The sequence below is a fragment of the Rutidosis leptorrhynchoides genome, chromosome 2, assembly GCF_046630445.1.
Source record: "Rutidosis leptorrhynchoides isolate AG116_Rl617_1_P2 chromosome 2, CSIRO_AGI_Rlap_v1, whole genome shotgun sequence".
In the NCBI taxonomy this organism is placed as follows: Eukaryota; Viridiplantae; Streptophyta; class Magnoliopsida; order Asterales; family Asteraceae; genus Rutidosis; species Rutidosis leptorrhynchoides.
Window position 1 is genome coordinate 99,824,082 of NC_092334.1, and position 10,789 is coordinate 99,834,870.

The window sequence follows — 10,789 nt, forward strand, 5'->3', positions numbered from 1 at the left end:
TTTAACGCTCACCTTTCTAGGAGCATTTTCAACCTCAACAATCTTCATCTCCACCATCAAACTCTACTCATCACAAACGATCAAGAAATACCCATAAGCTTCACTTTCGGTGTAATGGAGCGCCAAATTACATGAGTCACCCAAGAAAAACGTTTTAGCCTTAGGAAAGATAAGGCTTCAGGGAAAACCGTTTTTTCATTTTTAGAAAGGGAAAACGAGTCAAGTTGTGAAACAAGACAAGTTTTCCGAAAATTTTATGGTTTAAAGCTATGTGCATTCCAAAGCTATCCCGGTTTTGGGACAATCGCATGGATAGCTATTGCCTCGGTATATCACTGAAGTGAACTACCTTCTTGTGTTGAAGGCGATGAGACAATAGCCATCTTGGGCTCATAAAGGTGATGTGCATATAAGCCATCCCGGTGATGGGACGACCGCACAGGTAGCTACTTCCCCGGTATATCACCAAAGTGAACTACCTTCTTGTGTTGAAGGTGATGAGAAAGCAACTATCTTGGGTGTGAGATTGGCGGTGGGTCTATTGCACGATACTTGGAAGACTTTACTTCCAAGCTTAGGTCTTTTTGGTACAAAACTTAACTTGGGAGACTTTACTACCAAGTTTGGAACACAACTTAACTTGGAAGACTTTACTTCCAAGTTTGGAAGACTTGACTTCCAAAATGATACATTGGGAGGCCTTGACTCTCTCGGGAATGTCAAAGCTCAAGGCTTTTATTCACTCGGCTACTTCCTACATAACAAGCTTTTATGCTTATATTGAGAAAAGGTAGGAAGTAGGAACTATCTTTTCGTCAATTGATAGAACATGGGTGCCATAGCTTTTTGCTATGTCGTGTGTTATGTAAGCAACACTAGCACGAAGCCATTGCTCCTAAAGAGGATAGCACATTGTGAAGCTCAAGGCTCCTCTTTCCACGACACTTAGCATAGCTAAATGTAAAATGGTGTAGATTAGGAAGTCTCCTACACCAAGTGAATTAACCATTCAAGTTTATTTTTGGGACATAAGAGGGTGGACTTTAACCACCCAATTTGAAACCACATTAGAGGGTGAACTTTAACCACTGAATTTTTGAAACCGGGAAGATTTTACTTCCCCCACACTTGAATGGAACTTTAACCATTCAAGTTGAAACTTGGAACCATAAATGAATGGAACTTTAACCATTCAAAACAAGGTAAGTTATGGCTTAATTTTGACCAAAACTTTTCAACAATTCAACAAAACACTTGGGAAAATTTTAAAATTAGGTCATAATTTTGTTTAAGAATAAGTCCACGAGAATTTATCTCTCCTCCCACACTTGAGATCATGTAATGCCCTCATTACATGGAATCGAAATAAATAATAAATTCAAGAGGACAAAATGAAAAAGTGGAAGATAAATAGAGATACCCGAGAACAAAAGTCATTTCCATAAGTATTCGTCAAATTGCATGAAATTTTCCTGATATATCCGAATTGCCAAACTTCCTTCTTGATTTTGATTAACGAGTCTTTATCTTGACTCGTTCCCGTCTTCTCAACATTCCTTATTGGGGTGATTCTCCCCCACACTTTATCGGACGACATGTGAAATCGGTGGATAAAGTTCCACGAATCAAGAGAGTGAGCCAAACATTAACCCCTTGGGTGGTGTATAAGAAGAGAATAATCTTCTTCATTTGCATGAAGAAGATTGAACCAACCCGAGAGTCAACAAAAGACTCTCTTCCAAACATGGTTTTGAGCACGAGGTTTGCTTTCTTAATCGGCTCACACAAACACGAATCATCAACCTCGGGTTGCAAAACCTCCTTTAAATCATCAATGCCATACCCGAGAGGATTGTTATACAATTTGAAAGTTTCGGGTATGATATTCTCAACCCCATCTCCTTCATCATCATCATCTTCACTATCATCACTAACATCTTCACCAACCCCGAGTGGATTATCATAGACTTTAAAAACATTGGGCGTTGGTAAAGCTTCAATCAATTCATCATCTTCCTCATCACTTTCATCATCTTCATAATCTTCATCCTCTTCACTATCCTCACATTCATCGTTATCCTTCTCATCATCCTCATCCTCATCTTCATCCACATCTTCATCATTGGTTATCAAAGATTCGGGTACTTGTGCAATCTCCACTACTTCGGACTTGGCATAAAAGCTTACATCATCATCATCATCATCATCATCATCATCATCATCATCATCATCATCGTCATCATCATCATCATCATCATCATCATCATAGAAGACCCAATTTCTTGACCGAGAAGTAGAGACTACGGGTGAGGTGGGTGGTGAGATGGTAGTGGATACAGAATCTTCAACTAAAGGGAGCATGGAACTCATGGTTTTCTCTAAGCTTTGAATTAAAGCTTGTTGAATTTCTAGCATTTCCCTCAAATCTATTCTCTCTTGAATTAAAGCCTCCATACGATTAAGGTGGGTTCTCATAATGTTTGAGAATAACTCTAGTAAATTCGTATCGATCTCCTCTTGTTGTTGATTTTGAAATTGAAAGTGAGAAGAATCCCATGTCGAGTTATCCCCCTCATAACAATAGTCCATTGGTTGACTGAAAAAGTCAAAATTAGAAGTGGGACTATTATCACAAGGTTGATCCATTGGGGTAAAATCATTCATGCAACCATTATCATAATCCTCGTTTGGATAATACACATCATAAGTACCACAATAACCTCCCGGCTCAACATTAGCTTGCGAAGAATTCATATAACCGTTGTCATTCATACCCATGTAACCATCATTCATATACCCATAACCATCATTCATACCCAAATAATCACCATTGTTGCCCAAATAACCATTGTCATCATTCATGCCCAAATAACCATGATTCATATCCATGTGACTTGAGTCTTCCATCAAATGTCGATCATAATTCGCGATTCTTGATATCAAATAGTCATACAAAGCATCACACTCCGCCATCTAGCTTAATTACGCCACAAACAAGCAAACGTTTCTCGAATAAAAGCAAATATAAACAAAAAGTAACTTTTGTAAGAATGAAATTCCTACAAAAGGATCGAACAACTACTAGCAAATATTTCAAAATTCAATTAAAAACCGCTCCCCGACAGTGGCCCCAAAAAGTTGATTGGTGAGAGACGTTTTGTGTTCAACTTAAAATAATAAAAACTGTGATCAAATAACCTAACTAATCAACACAAACGCCCGGAAAACAATAACCCAATCATTATACCAACTAGAAAGTATTTAGTCAAGGTTCGTTCCACATGGAGCAATTTACATGAATCTCAAAACGATAGTAATTATCCTAAGTTGATTGGGGTTTTTAATAAAGTGTTGATTAAGCTAATATGAACCTAAGAGAGATTAATAAATAAGATAAAAATGTGTCCACTTGACTCTTTCACCTTTTGCCATGGTTTACCCAAATCATTCATTACACAACAATGTTCAAACATATAGTTTCATTTCTATTCGTCATCTTCCATAAAACCTCAACCAAATGAAATTCGTTAACTCACGTAGACTCATTTCAAAAGATCAAACTATGTTTTGAGTGAGATCATTGAGACTCGATATTGGATTAAAATTACTTAAAATCCTTTAATTATCAAAATCACTTAAGATAATCAAACCCCACTATGTTGACTAAAGACCAATTGAAAACCAACCCAACCAAGAACACAATCACTTGAAATCCCCAATTTGGTTTTCTAGATCACATAAGGTGTTGAAGCACAAATTGTTTCACTAATCAAATCACTTAGAAAAGCTAGACAACCTATGTAATCAAAGTAAATCTAAAACAAATGCATAGCAATGGATCATCAATCAAGCACAATAATCATCAACTCATTCAAACACCCAATTCATAGATTAGGGCAAAATCCAAGCATCAAGTTTACAAATCAAATGAACACAAGTAATCTAAGCTATAATCATTGCATAAACAAGAAATAAATCAAAGAAATAACAATCATTCATCATTACAACTAAAATGGTGAAAAGCAACTACCAAAATGGAGAAGAAACACTAAAATGGAGAATGGATGATGGAGATCTAGCTTCTAGCTTCACTAATCTTTGACTTGGGACATGAAATTAGGCTTTGATCTTGATGGAATTATAAAATGGACCCTTTTAGCGTTCCATTTTGGACCCCAATCGCAGCTCCCCTTTTACCAAAACCCCTAAATTCGTATTTATAGTTTCTGAAATTTCTGGGTTGAATCAGCGTAGGTGCGCCACACCTATGTAATGGTGCGCCGCACCATTGTACATGGGAAGAAGGTGCGCCGAACCTTAACACGTGGAAACTGAGATTTGCCTTCTGACTCAAAATTTGGACTTTTTAGCTTTAAGTGCGCCACACCTGGCATTTGGTGCGCCGCACCATTTCCTTGCATGCAATTCCTTAACTTGAAAAATCCGTGCAAGTCATAGAATCAGTTTTACCCGCGAAAATAAGTGCAATTTCAGCTTTTCTCGTTCTAAGGTTCAAGACTTGGTCAATTTTGCACTAAAATGGACTTTTAGCCTCATTTACCCGTGAACCATCTTTTAAGCACCAAACCAACACTTCTAATCACTAAACTCTTCAAAATTCAACAAAACGAGAAAGATATTGCGAGGATAAATATGTATAATTCGAGCAATATCAGTTACCATATCGGTGTGATTGGATATGACTGGTATCCCTGAGTGATCTGAAGAAGAAGGGTTCAGCTCCTTTTGATCTGATACTACTGGTAGAGATTAAGAATCACCCAGAATGTCTTCGTTTTATTCTTCTTCCTCGTCATCATCGGTATAGCTTTCTTCTGTATATTCGTCTGATAAACGGGCTGCTTCAGTATTCTGGTGTTTTACATCTACACTGGAGGGATCAATTTTAAATTCGGCAGTTTTATCAGCCTTCTTCTTAAAACGAATTATTAAACTGTGGTCTTCCATCTCTAGCCTCATTATTTCTTCGTGGTGTTTGTGAATTGCTTACGAGCTTAGAGAGGATATTGTCGCAGCTTTCTCTACGTCTCCCATTTCTTCTTCCTCCTCAGAATCTTCCTCATCCTCTATTTATTCACTGGGATCCTCCTCTTCCATTTCTGGGTCGTCAGCAGACTGTGATTCAACACCCATTTTGACATCATTGGCTGGTGGAGGGGACTCATCATTAGAAATGATTCGTCTGGTGGAAATTGCAAACATCTCTGCCTGTCCAGAAAGATTGGTAGGTCGGTCAATTTTGAAGGTAACGCTCTCCCTATGTGATCGTAAGATCAAGGTTTGATTGTACACATCAATGACAGTCCTAACCGTGTTCATGAAAGGTCTTCCTAATACTATTGGCGTGTATAGGTCTTCCTTAATATCCATCACTATGAAATCCGTAGGATACAAAAATTTTTTGACTTTCACCAAGACGTTCTTAACTATGCCCTTAGGATATCTGATTGTGTGATCGGCAAGTTGAATTGTCATTTTGGTTGGTGGTAAGTCTCCTAGGTCTAATCTCTTGTAGAGAGAATAGGGTATGAGGTTGATACTTGCTCCTAAATCTGCTAGTGTATGAATGGTTCCAGATTGGTAGATCGAACATGGGAAAATGAATCAGCCCGTATCTCCTACCGTGTAGGTATCAAGCTTTGATGGTTCTTCCATTAGTTTTCTAGGATAAGGTATAAGAACTGGATTCTGAGCGGGCAGCTTCTGAGTATTCGTCGATTTGTTCTTAAGCCTAGCTGACCTCCTCCTTGGTTCTTCCTTTGGGATTATGGAATCCATTTGCTTAGCTTCTTCTATGTGGGGATTTTGTATAGTGTTACTAGGTAATCTTCCTTGTGGTTAGGTTTTAAGGCGTTGTGATAACTGTCCGAGCTGCGTTTATAGACTTTTGAGCAGAGCCAATTGATTTCCCATGAGTATCTATGTCTGGTCTTGTCTAGACGCAGTTCTATGATTTAGCTGTTGTTGTCCTTGAATGAACTGAGTCAACTGATCATCAGTACTGAGAGCAGGGTTGGTTACTTTCGTAATTTAGGTGGTTGGAGAGTTTTCCTCATCTAGTGGTTCAGTGAATGCAAGTGGTTGATCGTAGGTCAATTGAGGTTGTTGTGGTGGATAAGGTGGATAATGATAGCGAAAAGGTTGGTTATTTCTTTGGAATTGGTTAACTCTGGATTGTTGATTGAATCCGGTATTTGGTTAAAGAGCAGGGTATTGAACGTAACAGACTGAACCGTCAGGATTTTTGTACTCAACTTGATATTCTTCTGTAGGTTGCGGGTTGGTACAGTTAGTACAGGACTGAGCCTGGTTAACCTGCTGCAGTTGCGTCTTCAAGTCTTCGAGTTGTTTGGCAAGAGACTCCATCTTGTCCGTGAGGGATTTGATGGTCTCTGTTTGATTATCAAGTGTGAAGAGTGGAGCAGATGATGAAGTTGTTTCACCACTGTTCCAGTCATGATGATGCATTGTCATGTTTTCGAGCAACTCCCATGCTTCATCCGCGGTTTGGTTTATCAGATTCCCTTGAGCTGTTGCATCGATTTCTGTCCTATGATTTATCGTAAGACTATTGTAGAAGGTACATATTTGAGCTGAATGTTCTAGCTGGTGATTAGGGCATTTATTCAGCAGGGTTTTGAATCGCTCCCATGCGGTGTAAAGAGATTCATCATAACTTTGCTTAAAGTTAATGATATCATTTTTTGAGCTTGGTTTGTTTAGAAGGAGGAAAATAATTTGTTAGGAATTTAGTCGCCATCTCCGTCCATGACGTGATGGAATCTTTCCCTAATCCTTCAAACTAAGTCTGCGCATGATGAGTGAGAGAATAGGGGAACAAGTATAGTCGGACTACATCTTGTAATATCCCTGGTTGTTTGTAGGAGTTCGAAAGAGATATGAATTTATCAAGGTGAGAGTTAAAGTCGTCATTCGGTAATCCATGAAATTGACAACCATTTTGGATGAGTTGTATAATATGATGTTTTAACTCGAACTAGTGTCCTTGGATCTCTGAGAATCTTATTGGTCCTCCTCGACCTTCAATTGAGGGTTTGGTGTTTTCTGCGAGAGTAATGCGTAACGCCATTCGGTTTCTGATTCGTTCTTCCTTGCGTGCTTTGGATATTAATGCCTCTGGTTTAGGTACGAACAACAACGGTCCTGGTCTAGATCGGGTATGGGTCATACACTAATTATGCCCTTTTTGTTTTTAAGTTTTAGGTAGATATTCTAGGTTTTCCTAATTTAGACTAAAGTAATCCTAACTAAGGTAATCTAAGGTAATTATCCTAAGTTTAATATGTCTTTGGTTCTTGCTACTGATTCCCTGGTATTTCGATAACAGAGCTTCGGACGAACTATTCAACAAACCAAGTAACCAGATCGACTACGGAGAGGCAGGATCCTTTTGGTCCCAATATAATTGGCGACTGTTTGGAAAATTCAACAACCAAATCCGTGTATAATTATCTTTCTTAGAAACCTCTAAAATCTTGCAAATAGGTTGATAGAAACTGTATTGTCTTATACCCGTTCCTAGGGTTGTAAATGAGCCGAGCCGAGCCCGAACTTGATAGTGTTCAAGCTCGGCTCGTTTGATTTTCAGAAAGCTCGAGCTCGAGCTCGGCTCGATTCGAGCCTCAAATTTTAAGCTCGAGCTCGGCTCGTGAATAATATAAAAAGCTCGAGCTCAGCTCGAGTAAAGCTCGTTTTTATCCAAAAAGTTTATTTGAACTTAGCTCGAAATGAGCTTGGCTCGAGTAATGCTCGTGTCATCCAAAAAGTTTAATTGAACTTAGCTCGAAATGAGCTAGGCTCGATAAAAAAACGTAAGCTCGTTAGTTTATTCACTTTACGACATATAAATTGAGCAACAAATATAATACACATATATATTTATAATAAACCATTGAACATTCATCGAACATTCAAACACCTTTACACAGACTATTTCTTATTGTTATTGCATGTAAATGTGATTAAAACAATAATTATGATAAAATATGATAAAATAGGATAAAATACTACTTATAAAGCATTTAACACAACTGAAGACACTAACAAGAACGTATTATATATAGATCTAGTAAGTTACAGTAATATTGTAATGTACATTCAGAAACGATGTAGTATAAAACATATAGAAGAGAAGAAAGGAGGCTGATTAGTATAGATAGACCTGAAAGTTTATTTCTTGAGAGTAAAAGGAGTTAATATCTGTCAATTAAGAAAAAAATAGACTTGTGGTTTTTGAGCTTGCCTTGGGTGAAGACAAAAGCTTGCTTTGGGTGAAGAAAAAATCAATTACTCTGTTAACCTCGTGGAACACGTAGTTTTGAAGTGATATTGATTTTTATCGAGGTAAATTACTATTTGAAACTAGAATGAATGGAATATAAAACATTGGTGTTTGACATGGGTAATTAAAAATTTGCTGTGTGTCTATTTTTAAATTTAAACTATTATAATTAATCATTTAATAATAGTTGATATTACTTAATATGCATATATATATATATATATATATATATATATATATATATATATATATATATATATATATATATATATATATATATATATATATATATATATATATATATATATATATATTTATTTATAAATATACAAAGCTAGTTTAGGCTCGTGAGCTTAGACGAGCTCGACATATAAAGCTCGAGCTCATTTATTAAACGAGCCTTCACTTAGGCTCGAACTCGAGCTCGAGCTCGTTTAGGCTCGGCTCGAATCGAGGTTTTAACGAACCGAGCTCGAGTAGCTCACGAGTAGCTTGGCTCATTTACAGCCCTACCCGTTCCCCGGCAGCGGCGCAAAAAACTTACTCTCTCCTGATATGACCAAAACTGACGGTTTTATTAATGCGGTGTCGTCAGGTTGCAAAACGTCGGAATCAGCTACCAGAAGGGGGCAATAGTTTTAAATTTAGATTTAGCGGGGCCTAAATCGTGCTACTCCTTATTATGGTGAGTAAGGGAAGTATGACCTAGGGTCGAATTTTTTAAGAAGTCAGCAGAATTGAACCTATTAGCTTAGGATATTCCTAAAGTAGAGGAGTAGTTGTAAATTACATAATTTTGGGTTTTATAAGATAAAGTAAATGCGATAAAATTTGTAATTCAGATAAGGTTAAATCAAGTGCATACTACGATTTCGTTAGTTACTTTCCCGATATTATGAAGTGCTGGCTCATGAATAGGTAGTGACTTTGTATTTATTACACTGGTCATACTGCCCCTGTCATAAGACATGTCACTGGGTAATGCGTTAGGCTTGAAGATTCTGAATAGACAACAACGTCCCATACCCCCGACGCCCGTGCATCTTGACTACAGGCATACACGTTCGATGGCTCATCCAATTGAGCGACTCGGTTAGGTGACGTATTAACGTTCCAAAAATGTCTAAAATTTCTTAAGCATAATAAAGTACAAGGTATTCCATATCCGAGAGAGGGATGTGTGTCGATTCTTTCGTTAATGATTGGTTTTAAAAGATAGTTAGGCCCTTAAAAGAGTTTAGCCATAAAGAACACCATGGCCATGTCAATGTGACTTCCATGAACACGTTTAGTTATCCTAACAGTCCAATCCTTTATGAGTTTAAACAAACAGTTCCTTAATTAACTATAAATCCCTCAAGTGGGGTGCAATGTTTGAGACTGCGTTATGGTGAAGTGTACTAAACACCACTAACCGGGTTCCATGGCCTTACTTAGCAACGGTTGTTGTAAGCTGTACCTCTATTAAGTAAGGCCATGGAACCCAGTCAGTGCTGATTAGTACACTTCACCATAACGCGGTCTCAAGCATTGCACCCCGCTTGAGGGATTCTTAGTTAATAAAGGAACTATTTGTTTAAACACATTAAGGATTGGACCGTTAGGATAACCGAACGTGTTCATGAAAAACAAACCGACTTGGCCATGGTGTTCTTTATGGTTAAACCTTTTTAAAGGCCTAACTACCTTTTAAACCCAATCATTAATGAAAGCATTGAAACACATCACGTCTCTCAGATATGGCATACCTTGTACTTCATTGTGTTTAAGAAAGTTTAGACCTTTTGGAATGTTAATACGTCACCTAACCGAGTTGCTCAATTGGATGAGTCGTTTGAACGTGTATGCCTGTAGTCAGACTGCACGGGCGTCGGGGGTATGGGACGTTGTTGTCTATTCATAATCTTCAAGCCTAACGCATTATCTAGTGACATGTCTTATGACAGGGGCGGTAGGACCAGTGTAGTGAATACAAGGTCACCTACCTATTCATGAGCCAGCATTCCATAATCTGGGCAAAGTAATTAACGAAATCATAGTATGCACTTGCTTTAATCTTATCTGAATTACAAATTTTATCGCATTTACTTTATTTTATCTTATAAGATAGAAAACCCAAAATTAGGTAATATACAACTACTCCTTCACTATAGGATTATCTTAAGTTATAAATATAGGTTTGATTCTACTGATCTCTTAAAAATTCGACCCTAGGTCATACTTCCCTTACTCACCATAATAAGGAGAAGTACGATTTAGGCCCCGCTAAATATAAATTTAAAACTATTTCTTCCTCTCCTGGTAGCTGATTCTGACATCTTGCGACCTAGTGACACTGCATAAAACAAACTGTCTGTTTTGGTCATATCACTCGATGTTGTAAAATTGTTGATTTGACATCTTTTGAGTTGTGTTTGACTATGTAACAGGTGTGGAACTAATTTGCAAATGAATTGTGTTTTTGCC

At 37.6% G+C, this 10,789-nt stretch overlaps 1 non-coding gene across 1 annotated transcript; it reads left to right on the plus strand.

The window, feature by feature from the left end:
- The first annotated feature begins 6,625 nt into the window (after nt 1–6,625).
- Nucleotides 6,626–6,732, plus strand: LOC139894897 (small nucleolar RNA R71). The gene has a single exon (XR_011775375.1). It is a non-coding gene; the product is annotated as a small nucleolar RNA R71 (small nucleolar RNA).
- The last annotated feature ends 4,057 nt before the right edge of the window (nt 6,733–10,789 follow it).